This window comes from Planococcus citri, chromosome 3 (genome assembly GCF_950023065.1).
Source record: "Planococcus citri chromosome 3, ihPlaCitr1.1, whole genome shotgun sequence".
NCBI lineage: Eukaryota > Metazoa > Arthropoda > Insecta > Hemiptera > Pseudococcidae > Planococcus > Planococcus citri.
In genome coordinates this window covers 40,066,071-40,081,132 of record NC_088679.1, presented here as the reverse complement: position 1 = coordinate 40,081,132, position 15,062 = coordinate 40,066,071, and the positions used below count along the sequence as shown (strand labels likewise).

The 15,062-nt window shown below is 31.9% G+C and overlaps 1 protein-coding gene and 1 long non-coding RNA gene across 3 annotated transcripts in view; both read right to left on the bottom strand.

The window, feature by feature from the left end:
- LOC135841537 (uncharacterized) overlaps positions 1 to 6,732 on the bottom strand; it is a 29,023-nt gene extending 22,291 nt beyond the window's left edge. Inside the window, exon 1 of the long non-coding RNA XR_010557935.1 lies at positions 6,667 to 6,732. This is a non-coding gene — a long non-coding RNA (uncharacterized LOC135841537). The remainder of the gene's footprint in view (positions 1 to 6,666) is intronic.
- Positions 1 to 15,062, bottom strand: part of Pka-R1 (protein kinase, cAMP-dependent, regulatory subunit type 1) — an 87,948-nt gene that overhangs the window by 51,277 nt on the left and 21,609 nt on the right. The gene's annotated exons all lie outside the window — the stretch shown is intronic.

Here is a 15,062-nt window from a genome sequence, read left to right as displayed (position 1 = left end):
TTAATTTTATATTATATTATAAGATTCCACATGTGCGCAGTGTGGATAGAATAAGTAGACTAGAATTACAATAGGAATAGAATTTTGAAATTATAAAAAATTAGAATAAGAAAAATCAGCAGAAATGTAGGCCTACAGAAATAAAGAGAGAAATTAGAGAGAAATAAGAGAAAAATAAAGAGAGAAATAAGAGAAAAAATTAGAGAGAAAAAGAAAAGCTACTCACCTTTATAGGTGAAAAAAGCAAAAAGAAAAAAAAGAAAAATGACAAAGAGAGAAAAAATTAGAATACCTACCTATTAGAAACTTTAGTATACCTACTATAAGTTTGTGTAGAAATTTACTCAAATATGACAAAATACCTACCTATCAAGAAACCTTAGGGACATGGTATGGACCATCTGAGGCCCTACCATGACAGAATGAACTAGAGGGGAGGTACTAGGGGAAAAGTAGAGTACCCTATTACCACAATCCCCAAAGGTCATCTGATCAGAAATCAGATTGTAAGTTGTAAATATACCTATATGGTTACTAAGTAATATTTTTTAGTACCTATCCATTGTACATAGTTATTTCTATGAAAAAAACTGGTCACATTTTATAAATTGGTAAATTATAATAGCATGAGAAATTATTCAACCTATAATTTTTAGTTCAGAACCAAACTTGATCAATATTCATTTATTTACTCATTATTTGTAAACAATAATGTTCAAAAACTGACCAGAAAAACACTGTTTCATTTTAAATATTCTTGTTTTCATTTTACAAGCATTTTTTTTTTACCCATAAGCATCAAAAAATGTAAACTGTTTGTAAAAACTTGGCATAAGATGTTTAGAATTTTACAATAATAGACTAAGTATTGATAAGTGAGGTCACTTATTTTTTAAAGGAAGAGGTAGATGTTGTATGAGTAATAGGTGTGTACAGAGAGTGAGCTAGTTGGATGAGTCAGAATTCAAGGAATAGGTTGAGGAGTGAGAGAATGAAAAGTAGGACACTCAAACATGACGATTCTATATCGTTTATTAATTTAGTTCATAGCCAGCTAGACCATAAGTATGTACTGAGACAGTTTAACAGTTGAATATTGTACATTATACTGAATACATCATTTTGGATAGAACCTGCCTATTATTTCATACGACAGTACGTATTTCAGAAATATTAATTTCTCCAATCGTCGAAAGGGTAAATCGCATCGTCGCAAAAACGTCTTAATTTTTACTATACCTTTCTCAATAATAATGGACAGCTTTCGCAATCATTTCGTAAAAGGGGTATCCATTTATATGGAAAATTTTTCTTCGCTAGACTAAACCAACATGTATATGTGAGATTTGGAGATTGGTGCGAAATTTGGAGTATCCGTATCCGTAACTAACAAACAACTGAAAGAAGACGAAATAGGTTGAAGAAAAATGAGTTTTTCGCATTCTGCTAATCCCGAGTCCATTTATTTTCTTATCTGGACTTACCATTTAGGTTTTGTTGATATTTTCGCTTTGGTGCGTTTAAATTACATACAACGTCCACTTAAACTCGCAGTTTAATCGAAAACATTCGATAGATGTTTCTAGACTATATCTGTACGTTTGAAATGGCAGCTTTGTAGAGTTACCTATCCAAAATGAAATATATTGCACCTCTACCTAAACATCTTGAAAGGCTTGAAAATTCACTACACAGTACTGGATTGAGACGACGATTAAATTTCACTTGTACACGTTTCAAATGATTAAATTTTAAAAAGGAACATTGAAAATTTCTCTATACATTGGGTAGGTATGAATTTTATCCATCCGTGCTCAATCTTCATACGCATGAAACTTTAATCGTGGTACCTCAGGTTGTAGAAATATGTTTTCGACAACAATGAAGCATGTGGTAAATTTCAAACTCGGTATAATATTTCATAAACGCATAAAATATTCAAATAATATTCATCCAACACAAAAATTGCTTCAGCAAAACATTCAATTAGGCAAGTGTATATGATAATGTGCACTTATCAACTCGAAACAAAACAAACAGCCTAGCATTGAAATAATCGGATTACATTTTATATCTTTTATTGACCGTTTCGAATCTTCTATTTGTATTTAAATTAATTTTATCGATCAAATTTCAATATTTTACACACCAATCTTAGCACGTAGTACATTTGATGCGAATGTCAATGAAAAACGTATCAGGCCAAGCGGCAGCACGGCGAGGGGATAGAGAAAAAGAACGTGTCGCCGCTACCGCAAACGCCTATTATTCTGAGACCAAATGCAAAAATTTGTACCTTTTGATCAGTGATCACAAAAACGATCGCGCCGGTTTTAAAGATTGATATGTCATTTTGTAAATCTCGTCGAGCTGACCAACATATCAAAATTTTAAAGATGCACAGCTAATATCAAAAGTACTAGAGATTGTTAAAAATGATGTTTCTTCAGTGTTTTTTTTTTTTTAAAAATTCGTTTAATACATTTTTCAAAAAATCCGCTGAACCAAATTTAACGAAATTTTGCACAGTGGTGTATTTTTACACCCGCCAGGTCACAACGCAGGGATTTTCGGAAAAACGAATTCTACCCTAAATGCTCTTTATTGCAAAACTAGGTATATTAAGCTTTCTACCACCAGCAAATTTTCGGAAAATGATCGGTTGATTTGGAATGTTGGAATTTGGACATGAATATTTCATGGAAGAATTTGCCACAAATGAAACAAAATTTTCCAACTTTCAATCGCTTTTCAATTATCACCAGTCGATAAATATAATTATCATGAATGTTGGATGCATAGGCTGAGAAAGCAATCGAAAGTTGAAAATTTTGTAATTGTGATAAAACTGCCATGAAATAAATTAAATGTCCACGTTCCAATATTCCAAACCAACCGATCGTTTTCCAACTCCCTGCAAAGTAGATATCAGTAGCTTTTTGTTTTGGAATTTTTTTTTTTCGTTTTTTTTTTTAAATTGTGAGAATTTTTCAAATTGTAAATTTTTGGTGATGAGCCTCCCACGTTCCCTTCATTTTTTAAACTTTCCTTTTTTTTACCGTGAAGTATTTTTTTAAAGGATCGGTATTCTGAGTAGGAAAGTAAAATAAACATCGTGTACCTAAATCTTGGTCCGATGATTCGACTAGAGGAGTAATATATCGTGGTATCAAAAACGAGAAAATCCTGTTCATACCCTCAGCTAAATAGTGAAATTATTTACATTTCGATAATCCTTTCATATGGCAACACATTAACAGAATTAAGCTGTCTAAAAGTCAACTACGTCGAAAGGCCGATGACTCGTCTAACGCGGATAAACATCAAACTTAATAGGTTTTTCTTTAATTAACATTTCGCTTTAATGTACTTTAATTAATCATCATTTAAACTCGAACAATTTCACATCCATTTATCCGGAACCGAATTTCGTTGCGGGGAAAAAATACACCAACCAAACTAAACTAACGAAGAAAAAACTAAAAAGTTACCGTCGATAAATTTATATCTTTACAATAATCGTATTTTAACAAAAGAAAACTCCAATTCCCAAAGAGAAAAGCAAATAATTGATTAATTTTTCCAAGATTATAATCTAGAAAAACCCAAACAAAAACACTCCAACAAAGTATCCCTTAAAAAAAAAAAAAAAATTCGTTTTAAAAGGGTTGATTTTGTCCTGTTTTTTTTCGCTCTTTTGAAACGTGATATGAATTTGTTGGAAAATAAATTGTATTTTTAAAATCCAGAGTAGATCATTTTTTCGAATTAGAACGACATAAAAAATTTTCATCTGGTTTACTTGTATGAAGTTTAAATTGGCACTTTTTTCCAGATTCGAAACTTGTACCATGTCACTGTGAGAGTGTACCACACATGGAAAAGTTTGTACATATTTAGTTGAATCCATAATGCATACCTGCGTATTTCCCAAGCACTGTTTACAACCTCTAGAGATTTGACCAACTTCAATATTTTTTAACACCCACAAAATAGATCGTCATTGAAGTCTCATTTTGAAAATTGATTTGCTGAAAATAAAGTTCCGCTGTAATTATTTTAAATTTTTAAATGATAGAATTCAATATTTGTACCCATTGTGGAAAGTTAAACCTTGATTTTGAAAGTTCAGTTTTAAGAATTTTGATGTTTGATTTTGAATCTTCTATCTACGTGAATTGAATCATGTATAGAGCAACAGCAGCTTTTATTTATTTTGTAATAACTTTTTGATAAGTAACAGAATGTTTTTGAAAATGAAAATAATTTTTTAAAGATTTTTTCAGGGTCAGATATCTACACTGATGCTCCATATTTTTGCACATTTCGGCTTCGAAGATGCATATTTCAAAGACGATAAAACTTGAACATCAAGTAGGTATAGGTATGATATTATTATTTTATAATTTTTTAGACGATAAAACTACTTCCTCTAAACAATGTACATTTTCAAATCCGTTTGATTGGCAACAAAAAAAAACAAACAAAAAAACGACCAATCACCTCAATGCACATAAAAAAGACAATAATTCAATAAAAGCAATATTTTGGCGAGCTTAGTCAATACCAGTCACTCCTACTCTATTAAAATACCATTAAAATGATATAACTATCGTATACTATCATTGAAACTAGGAAAGGCGTTAAGTCGAATTCCTTGCAATCAGATTCGTATATCAAACGTTTGAAATACGTTTTGGCACGAGAAAAAAAAATCTATAAACGATTTGACATTCTCCAAGTTATCAACACTTCAACAGTTGATATAATTTACCTAAACGTTATACAACCTCGCAAACATGCCATTTCACGCTCATCTCTCCTCCATTACGCAAAATCTACCCAGTTAAGGGTAAAATTGGCATATAATCTCGTATGTAAACATATTCCACTCGTAAGAGCGTTACAAAAACAAACATCATTTACGGGTCGTCACTCTTTTTTTCTTCTCAAAAGCCAAAAATTTAAAAATAAATCTTATCAAGCACGAACCGACGAAGTAACATTTTAACGAGTGAATTTTCATCGTTATTTTCATTAATTACAACTGGATGCCTGTTCGTGATGTGTAAATAAGGCGAATTGCAAATACGCGAACCCATCGACCTATCTGTAATTTCAGTCACAAAATGATGAATCGCTTCGCAACGTACAATATAACCTTTTCGAATATAATTCATACCTGTCGGCACTACATGTAAACAATTTCATTATAAATATGTCATAAAAAAAAGAAGAAAAAAAATCTGCATTGTTAACTCTAATACGCGAATAGTAGGTCTAGGTGTATAGGTGTAGTGCAAAAATCGATAATCATTTTCGATTCTCAAGTACGAATATACGAGTATATCTGACTGTCGAGAAAGTATTTCATTGGGAACTTTATTAACCGGAAGGAAAACGCGTAAAAGCGAGTTGAAATTTAAACAAAATTTGCAAAAGTTTATACTACTTAAGTTGGTTAATGTGCGTAAGCGTTTTTCTTATAAGGCGTTATGTTCGTATTTATGGCGTGAAATATTAAACCAATAGCTAGATAGCTACTTTTTATCGACACTTATACCGCGAATTGAGTCGTTAATTATGAGGCTTCTTGATTCGCCGTAAAATTTACCAAATTGCTGCTCGGTTCAAATTTCGATACAAAAGAGAAAAAACTTTCGCCAAAAAAAAACCAATAGTAAAAGCAACTTGTGCTTAAAGGAGTATTCGAGTGTTCGGCTAAAAAAAAAAACCTTGAAAAATCGAGCTAAGTAAAACTTCTTCATTGAAGAAAAACCGTACACGAGTTGTTTAAATATTTGAATAAACACCTTGAAAATATGATTTCATTCATGATTTTCTCAAGTTCGTCACCCTTTGGTAAACATACCCGCACACTAGTTTAACCCTTTAAAGCGGATAATATTTAATTAAACGTTCGAGTTGTTTTTTTTAAAACGTTATAATTTGAAGTTGAACTACCGCAGTAAAAGTCGTGTTTCAATTTTCTACTACTTACGATACTATTTTCAAGTTCACCTATATTATGTAGGTATGTATTTAAATGAGAAAAAATTCGAGTCGTCAAAACTTCACCTGATTTTTAAAGGGCCAATAAAAACAATACCGTGGAAATTCGACTGCTCGACGACGTAAAATAATTAAAACATACGCACGGCCGTCGGCAATCGTGTCGCAATCATCATTATCGATTATTTGCACCGTCTGTGTGTACTTAGGATACCCACCTCGTGTTTTATATACGATTTTTCATAAATGGATAACACGTAATGGTAAAAATTTCGGGTATTTTGTAAAGTTATTAAACGTTCAGCGGCGAAATATTCTACAAGTGCCCTTGACGTCTACAAAACGCATAAACCTTTGAATGTTAAAAATTGAGTCCATCATCAAATAAAACGTATTTCACGAAAAAACATAAGTAAGGTAAACTTGCAGTCTCAAGTTGCAATTGCAAACTTCAATTTGCATTAAACCAATTTTTACAATTTGTAATCTACTCGTAGTTGTAAAAAAAAAAAGATCAACCAAAACACCCCAAAGCTTTTACTTTAATTAAACCATTTACGCGGAAATATGTACGACATGTAAAAAAAAAACAAAGCCTATGTACGAACGAATTAAATGGCTTGAAACTATATTTTTATAAAAATTTTAACATACCAGGTACGTTTTCTGATCACCTTTAACAGAATCAAAAAAGTGTAGTCGAAATCTTCACTTACCTGAAACAAAAATCAATTTTAAATTTAATTAAATTTAAAAATACACAATATCTAGCGGAAATTTACTAATAATTTGAGAAGTCGTACATGGTAAATCCTAGCCAAACTTATTCTTCGTAAAGTGAATATTTTATAAGTTACGAAAATATGTTTATTTGTGTATTAAAGAGGCAGACGAAAAGATGATTTCTATTTTTAAATCTTGAATAAAAATCTACATTGCAACGAAACATTTCGAGAAACTCGTGTTGGGTTTTAAAAAGAAATTCTTACATGAAGTATTATTTTACGTACGTAGATACTATATTAACCTTTAAAGTTTCAAGAATTAAATGTCAATATTATAGTTTTCAAAAAAAAGAAAGTTACGAGTTACGACGATAAAAAGGTCAAAATTTTGTTCTGTTTTTCTTTTTAGTACCTATAGCAGAAATAAAATTGAATACCCAAGAATTTTATCGTATCGGGCCAAGTTCATAATATTTTGGTAGATATGCTGAAAATTTTCAGTCAACATTTCTTACTGATGGAGCAAAAAAGTGACATCACTATAGGGGGGGGGAATTAGTGTTGATTCACCACTTCTTCGTTAAAAATATTAATTTTTTCGTTTACCTACCTACTTCTGCCCTCCATAATTTATGGAGTATTCAAACACAAATACACGAACTTGAGATAAGAGGTCTTAACATTTATGACAGAAGGAAATTAATTTTCACCGACGCATCCTGCTCCATGCAAAAAAGATTTGAGTTATTTTTTTGAAAAGAAATAGGGACCAAAAAAGGTGCGAACGATGCCGAATGAAAATTTTTAAAATGAAAAATAAAATTTTTTACCGCCTCACTCCTTCTTGATTTGGAAAAAATACACCAAAAAAATGTACTTAAGCACAAGACACTTTGAAAAAACAAATGAAAAACTGCCTCAGAAAGGCTCCAGTGGATTTTCCCTCAATTTTAATCATTTAAATCGAAAGCTTTCTACGAGTATGTACTTGTTCCAAAATATACGGCAAAAGGGCCGATTTTGATTTTAAGGTCCCCAAATTTGGTTGGAGGGGGGGGGGGGTTGCTAAAATCAGCACTAAAAAATAAAACATTAAATTTCAAATCTAAAATCGGACCAATCTGGTTCCATAGAGAATGAGATTGTCTCAAAAAACAATTTTTGAAAAAAAAAATAGAAAAAACAAAATTTTTCCTTAAAGATGCATGTAGTTTGATTAAAAGCTTCAAACAAGTTTCCCGAGAAATAGTCCTACAAATTACCTAATAAGTACTCGTATTAAGGAAATTTTTCACAACTTCAAACACTCAAATTTGCATGAAATACATACATGTAAGTTTATTCAAGATAATGCTTCATGCATACACAGATGCATTACGAACTGGCTCATCAGTCAAATTCATTCAGATCATTTCCTGCCATTATTCTTCGACAAAAATGTTCTCCAACTTGCAATTTACTTACTTCTGACCTTTGCCACGTTATCGAGTTTTCTCTCAAATACACAAACTCGACACTAGTTCGCATTGTTAGCAATTTTCTTCGCAGTTTGATACTTTAAAAAAAGTATGAAAGAGATCAGTAAGTATATTGAGTATAGTTTCAAAAAAATAATAAATTTTACATCCGAACAAATCGTAAGTTACGATGGAATTATCTGCGATCATTAAAATGAAGGAAAAGAAGACCGAGCAACATCCTAAAAGCCGATACGAGTACTTTCGAAGGCCGTTGCAAAACACATAAGAAAACCATTATGACGTCATACAAAGTATATAGAAATTGTCGTTTACGAAAATGTAACATTTTTTTTATTCTTTTATTCGAGTAGGGGAAAAAAATAGTGAAGAAAAAAGTTTCATTTTTTTCGAAATAACATCCGCGTAAAAAATAATTAATGTTTTTTCCCTATTATTTTTTCGAAAATGTGTACGACATGATACTTATATCATGAATTTTACACAAAGGGTAACATTTTCATAATGTACAAAATGTTTTATTCAGATCGTAATTTACAAACATCGCAAAACGATCAAATTAAAACGAGGCAGAGAAAGGAACCGCAAAACTTGAAAAATTTACAGCGTAGACCTTTAGATATAGAGAATTAAATTTTCACACCTTTAATCATAGAATTATACGAGTTCCTTAAGGCTATGTTCTCTATGGGATTGTTCACATACCATACACAATAGCATTATTATTGACTAGGTACGTATATCAATCATAAAAAATTTTAATAGCTACTGATCTAACGCCAATTCACGATCGATGGGTATTTCTCCTTGGACGCGGATAGCGTTTATTTTGCTATTTACTTTACGCACATGTACATTTTTTTTTTCATAAACTGTATTGTACTCGCGAATCGCAATGACCTTACATTTCAAAATAAAACCGGTTTTAATTAAATATATTATACGAGGTAAAAAGTAAATCGTTGATGGTTGTTGGTCGACCAACCTAAATAATGGTGCTAGAGCATGTCCCTCTGTATATTTGTAGTAGTAATGAGCACAATGTGATGGTGAACTGTCATTGTAGAGCAACGACAATAATTGTGATATTTTTTTTACGATTTTGCGAAGGTGAACTTCGATAGAATAAGAGAAGAAAATGAGATTACCCGATATACTCTCGTATTATATAAACGATGTCGCATCAAACGTCCGTCATATGCTTCAGATATACCTACCTATATAAGCACAACTAGGATGGCAAAAAACTTTATTTAAGGGCGCCTGTCTGGAAATTTTAAAGGGGCAACAGTTGAAAAGTTTCAAGGAAATCAATTTCCCATCATTGAACAAACAAAAAAAGTTCAGAAACAAACTGCATAAACGTAAAAAATTGAAGGGGCTTTGAAAAAGCGAATTTTGAATGGAATGAATTGTTTTTTTACTATAAAATTTCATTTGATTAATAACCAAAAAATTGAAAGTCATCAGAAGTAAAATTAATAATTTAGTCAAGTTAAAATATGTATTGCCATTCATTTTAAACTCTAAAACAAATAACACAAAAAATACATTTTAATGCTTTATGTAAAAAAAAAATTAATAAGAAAATCATTTTAAGCAAAAATATTTATTTAAAATCAATTCTGAAAAAATAGAATGAAAATCGACTCGATCAGCTAATATTCGATTCAAGAGCAGAACGCTTGAAAAGCTTTTTGAAAGGTCAGTCAGTGGGCATCAGCAAACAAAAAGCAGAAATTTTGCGGAACCCTGACGTTGAATGATCAATCACTTGAATTTTACTTCTGAGAAAATATAATAGGTACTGTGTTTTGGGGTCACTGCCACAAGAAAATAACAAAATTTCCAATTGTAATGATCTAATCGCCAAAAAAGTTACCTCCTAAGGTCGAAATGAGCTCCTGAATTCCTTTATACATTCATCGCTTGAGAACCCTTTCAACGAGCCCTTCCCTACTCATGCCAAAAAGCTCCTCAGAAGGCCGATAAACGTCAGTGGACCTACAAAATGCGTCTAAAATATTTTTACTCCAAATCAGGGTTTCAAAAATTTAATTTATCAAAATCAAAAGAAAAACCTCAAAGATTGCGTGTCCCACATCTCTAACAGTTCAATTATTGCACGATGCTACGTAATACATGTATTTGCAAAATGTACAATATGTAAGCAAATCACGTGTAGAACTCGTTTTCCTGCTTTTCATACAAAATTTCTATTTTTTGTACCTCATTATACCCAAATTGAAAATACAGCAGATGTTCGTATGGGACACCCTGTATACATGTACAGGTACACCAATAACATAACACGACAGCAACGAGAAAAGATTCCGGAACACGGAAATCATTTTACAAATTACAAATCGCCCCAGTGCTAACGTATACGAATTACGAAATGATATCCAGCTGGAAAATCGAAACCCCCGAAGAAATCACTAATAATGCGAAAGCAAATAACTTTCATAAAAAACACACGTGCCATATAGAATGAAAATTTGTCATTCCAATCGAACATGCACACATCACAACGTATCCGAGGTTGAAAAAAAAAGTCTCTAGTAATGAGGCGAACCAACCAATACGCAACACGATGATAAAACCACGAACCACGTTGACAGATTTTCCACAACGTCGCACAACATTTGGAAATTTTTAATCTATTAACAATTCCAACTTTTGTAAACCATCCATCCTCGTGCGCGGATAGAGAATTAACTCGATATTGAAAAAAAATAAAATAAAATTTACACCGAAATAAAAACTTTTTAGGGTCGAGTTTCCTAACCAAATCTTCATTTCAATTCTTGCCTAGGCTATTCAATAGCGAAAATAAAATCGATAACGACGCTTAATCGGACAAATGCGGAATACTGATTACGAATGAATTTTAAAATCGGCGCTGCGCGTTCGCCCGTGCATCGTGTAACTCATTTTGTAAATTAATTCTCAGCCCGGCGATTGGTTCGATTCGACGAAAAAAAAATACACTTCAGTGCTTGTACAAAATTACGATTTGAAAAAAAAACGTCACCCTTTTCTAGTTGCCCATCACAACAGCAAACCCGCAAACGAACGTTTAAATTACGACCTCAAATTCCCGAAGGGAATTTTAATCGCCGAGCCGGGATTTCTCATACGGTTTCGGATTTCTGCCTATATACCTAAAACACAGTTTTTGCCGACAATTTTTTACTTTCTAACTCGACGCTTGTTTTTTGTTTCGTTGACAGATTTCACTCGCACATTTTCAAGTCAAGTAGTAGTTAACCATGTCGAGGAAATTATGTTCTTATTTTTCATCCTTTTGTTGGAAATGCAAATGCCTTCGGAATATACTAGCGTTATTGCGATTGACAAATAAGATTTTGAAATTACGCTCCGAGACGATGTAACTTGATATTTTTCACGTTCAAGTTTTCCTCGATTGTAATTCTTAAATTGACGCCGTCGGCTGGAAAGCTTGAAATGTAACACTAATAAAAAATAAAAAAAGAGTAGATTTAAGACGCTTCTTGAATTCGTCAATTTTTTCCCAATTTTATAAGGTGAAAGTTATACTTAACATGAGATCAGGAATGCCAAAGGTATGGGCGTTAACTCAAGAACATCGAATTTCTGAATTTTATATCTTTCGAAATTTCAATAATCATTATTCATTTGCAGCTTATTTATAAAGAATAAATAGTTGGCTTATTAGAGTGACTCGTATTTTAAATTTTGAATACATAAGTATGAACTTGGACCTCTCTAACTATCAGGTAAGTCACATGAAAATGACAAGACAAAAAAATCAGAAAATTAGTCGTATCTGAGCAGATCTGATTTGATATGCGCTTATCTGAACAGATAAAATCATATCTACTTTAAACATTGTTTGGTCAGATCAGTTCATATATCAGATCCCAACATTTCAATGATCCAATTTGATTCTAGTTTTGATAGATTAGATCTGTTCAGATATGATCAGATTCAATAATTTTCCCTGTGAAGCTTTTTACTCTACTTCTCACTGCAAAACAGGGAGAAGTGATCGCCACCGATCAGAATGATTTTTTTCCTTTCCAAGTACAAATTGAAAACGTCACTTACTTATTCCCGAATAAGAGTCAAAAATTAAAAATTTCAAGAATGAATTTTGGCATGACTTTTGAATACAAATGAAAAAGATTGTCTATCAAAACGGTCTATGTCTAAAACTGAAAGAGTTACAGAAGTTAAAATTCAATTTTTCAAAAAATTCAAAATTTTTAGAAAATTTTTGAATTGAATTTTTTTAACATTAATTCCGATACAATTTTTGAAGTCGTAAAAAAATTCTTCACAATAAAATGATCTATCTTCAAAACTGAGCAAGCAGGCAATATATTATAAATTCGAAGTTCGAACGTATCTTTCAACTTTGAAAAAGACTTGGTTGTTTGTTATAAAAACTTTTTTTGTTCGTGCTTAAAAGTTACACCAGAATTGAAAATTTTCATTTCATCGGAGAAGTTTCAAACTATTGCCCATGCAACTCAGTTATTGGCTGCAAATGTTGAAAATTCAAATATAAGTATGTACTTATACAGGATAGTGTTCGTATTTTCACCTACAAGCTCTCATACTACTCAATTTTTGAATCCCCAAAAAATTATAATATCTTCGATATTTCAGCTAAGAATGAAAGTTTATTCAGCTTTTCTAGACCATTAATAATTGAGAAAAATGTTCAGCTAGTGAAACTCTAATCTCAAAAAAGCAGTTATTGTCTCCTCCTCCTCATCCTCACCCCTTCACATTATTTTGGAATAGAACGGACGAATTTATCGCAGGGTGTCGCAATTTTCATTTTCTGAAACGTGTGTCATTCAAAAAATGAATTTCTTAAATTTGGAGATTGATTTCTCATATATTTAAATACTTCTTAGGGCTCCTCCTACAGTTCAGATCTTTAGTTTTATATTTTCAAATTAGGTAAATTTTAGAATAACTGAATGTGAGGTATATTTGCTCCACCTTTTACGTCTTCTACCAGTTCACCTATAGCGAGGAAAACCCCATGAACAAAGGCATCACAAACTAACCAACCATTTAGCAATTCTATCCAATATCGGTTTGTCGAACGAGCAAACATAAGCCTATATTTCGGTACATTACGGAAAATAAAACCCATAAAAATAAAAAGATAATAAATCATCTTTCGTTACACAAGAAGTAACCTAAAACCTATATAAAACTAAACCAAAATCTCAAGCATTTTCCAATTTTGTTGGAAGTTTGATCACAGATGTTCCGTACATATTTGTTCGTTTTTCGGTATTTCGTATTAAGAAAGTAGGTATTAATCGACATTGCAGGCGAAATAAAAATAAAACTTGACTGGCGAATCTGCGACGGCGAGAAAAATATTAATTAATTTTTCAATTAAATTCTCGATGCTTTGAAACATTTGAATTTGAAATTGGCATTTAAAATAAGTTTACCAAAGAGAGGTAATTAAGGCTGTATAAATAAAAGGTTTATTTATCCAATGTGAAATTTAAATTTTCCATCAAAACGGATATATTTATGTTATAATTTCGTAAACCATCGCGCAGACTTTAAATAAACCGCAAACATTTGTAATTTTATTAATTACGCGAAGCTATGTAAAAAATTTTTTTTTATATCTTTGATCGAGAGTGGAGAAGGCGAGTAACGAACATTTTGAAAAATACTCCTATTTACCCTAGCCCATGCTGTAAGGCTGCACGGAGCTCAAAAGGCATATTTATTTTTACCAAATTAGCGCGATGAAAAATATGTGCGGTTATTTGAGTCTCGAACAAACAACGTTGCATAAGTTTTTAACAAATAAAGCAACACAAATACGATGCTATGAAAACTAAGTACGAAGTTGCAGCCAGCATTAGCGAATTTCTGACAATGATCGAATATGCTATAGGACGTGAACTTCAAAGACATCAAAATACGCGAATTTACGTAGCATCGGCTTCAGCTGTGACGTTAATCTTCTCGCGTATATAAACAACCAGCAATATACAATTTCGTCGTATTACACATGTAGGTACCTATACCTAAATCTACCACCCAGTATCTCAAGATCTACCTACCTAGTACCTATACCTATACTCTCTTACATCGTAAATCGTAAATCTTTTCACTTGGAAAAAATACAATATCGCCCATTTAATTCCATATAAGGTGACAAGATCGTATAAACGATACTTACGTTTTATATAGTTCTCATTTTTTAAATTGAATCGTGTAAACCGTACATACAACAAACACGACGCAGGCCAGAATAAAAATAATAATGTGAAAAAAAAGGCAAGTAGGTAAAGGTGAATCGAACATGAATCCACATCAGTAGCAGATGCAGTATACTACAGATCGCCATATGCCCACAATAAAAAATATTTTGAAAAAGAGAAAAAAAATCACAACGAATTGTTTAAATGACGAGTAAAATAAAAACACCTATTCGCATTCGAGTCAAAATTCTCATTAATGACCTTTCAATGTAAACAAAAAGCCACCACGTGAACCCGGTTCTCGATTATGATACCTACTGATACGTGGCCAAAGCATAAAGATAAAAACATCATTAACAATAACAAACGCGGAGTAAATTTCGCGAATCATAATATTTTAATTCGCTTGTTTCTACGCGTTAAATAAAAATTACACAAAAGGTATGCTCGGAATATTAAATAATTCAAACGATAAGAATTGTCATTCTAGTGACCAACTCGCATGACCAATCAAATGTTCTTATTGTGTAAAAAATCAACAACAAACGTACGGGAAGATGGACGTTTACTAACTCATAAAGCATTTCCTCATCACGAATTTTTCTTTCCTA